Raw genomic sequence first — 1,750 nt, forward strand, 5'->3', positions numbered from 1 at the left:
GATCTATCCCTTGCAACCCTTTGTATGAGGGCTCAAACATTGGAGGTAGAAGAAATTTCAGGCTGTGACTAACAATGGTAGTAAAGATTATAGTAAGAACTTGTCTACTCAAAACACAATGGGCCACGGAAAAATAGCCTTGGAATGACTTGGGTTGGAATTATCCAATATTTTTGTAAAAGAACAATAAGGCCTCTGATTGGCAGGGAACTAACGGTTGTTATTTAGAATAGAATGGGCCGATGTAAGGAGGTTGACTACAGACTCAGGTGAGCAAGCCAGGGCTTGGCCTTTCATGGAGCTATCAGCTGCTTAGCAGGAATCTGAATCTTGTAATCTGAATCTTCTCCAGGCTTACATAGGTCTTAGAACCTTTGACTATAGTCTAGTCCTCATCCAATGAAGCCACTACTGTCTGCTGAGCAGATGTCCACCCTCTAGTGATAAGAAAAAAAAAACTTACTACTACTCTATGTGTAGTTTCCAGCCCTGTATTCTGGTGAGTTCTGATGATGGTCATCTGTGCCATCATTATTTCTGAATACATGGGACACTAGGGGAATACAGAGATGTCCATTGCAAAAGCGCTTCACACAGGCAGTTAAGAAAAGTTACATGAAAACAAAATTTTCATAAAGCAAGTCCTAGTTTTTGTGCCCTCGGTTGGTTTGTTATCTAAATGAATCACTGTTCTCTATCGCTTTTTAAAACATAGAACTAGTTTTGCTTAAAGTAGGAGTTTTTGACATAGAGTCTGTAGTTCTCAGACAAGTTATAGAAAACTGTGAACTTTTCTGAAAATATGTGCAAAATTGTGTGTTTGCATTTATACATTTTCCTGAGAAGAGAGTCTACAGCTTTCCTTAGATTCTCAAAGGAGTCTACCTGCCAAAAGGTTAAGAACTACTGGCTTAGAGGAAGGAGGAACTGTAATTGTGTTTGTTAATCTCACAATATGCAACTACTTCAACTGCAATTTATTAGAAAGGCGGCTTTGTTTCTGTCAATTGCGATGGACTGGTTCTCTTTCCTTCTGCTGCCTCTGAAGGATGGGTACCCATGGACATACAGGCAAGCTTTGATATTCTCCCTGCCCTATTTGCATGGTAATGGCTGTACCAATAGGATTTGAGCAGTAGAATAAGGTATTTGATAAAATTTCCATGTCCTTGTTCTCAGTTCTCAATCTCAGAGTACAACCTATAAGGCAGACATGTCTGTTGCATGGCTTGAGCTTTAGAGGCAGACAGCTCTATAATCTTGGGCAAGTCACTTAATTTCTCTGAGCTTCAGTTTCTTCATCTGACAGATGGCGATAATAACAGAATTGCTGTGAGGATTATAAGTGAGATAAGGGCTATAATGTGCTTGACGCATAGTAAAAGCTCAATAAATAACAATGCTAACAGTATCTGTGCCAGGTGTTCGAGTCCTTAAGAAGATCCAAAACTCTTTTCTGAGGACATGGATAGCTCTGTCTGGAGGCTGCCTAGTGCCATGGTCAGTGATCCATTCACGGGCATGGGACCTTTGTCATTATACTTTGGCCTATTCAACAGTTGCCCTCTGCTAAAAGATGTTGAGGAGCCCTCAAACCATTTTTGATTATTGAACCCAGCAGTTCTATATAGGGATTTGGGCTGTGTCTATAGGAGGCCAGAACAACTAATACAATCATATCAGTTCCAAACCTTCAGGTGGTGCTTTGGCCCAGCAGCAATAACAGTATCTAAGGGGTTTTCCCACCCCT

Source organism: Pteropus alecto, unplaced genomic scaffold (assembly GCF_000325575.1).
Source record: "Pteropus alecto unplaced genomic scaffold, ASM32557v1 scaffold19, whole genome shotgun sequence".
NCBI lineage: Eukaryota > Metazoa > Chordata > Mammalia > Chiroptera > Pteropodidae > Pteropus > Pteropus alecto.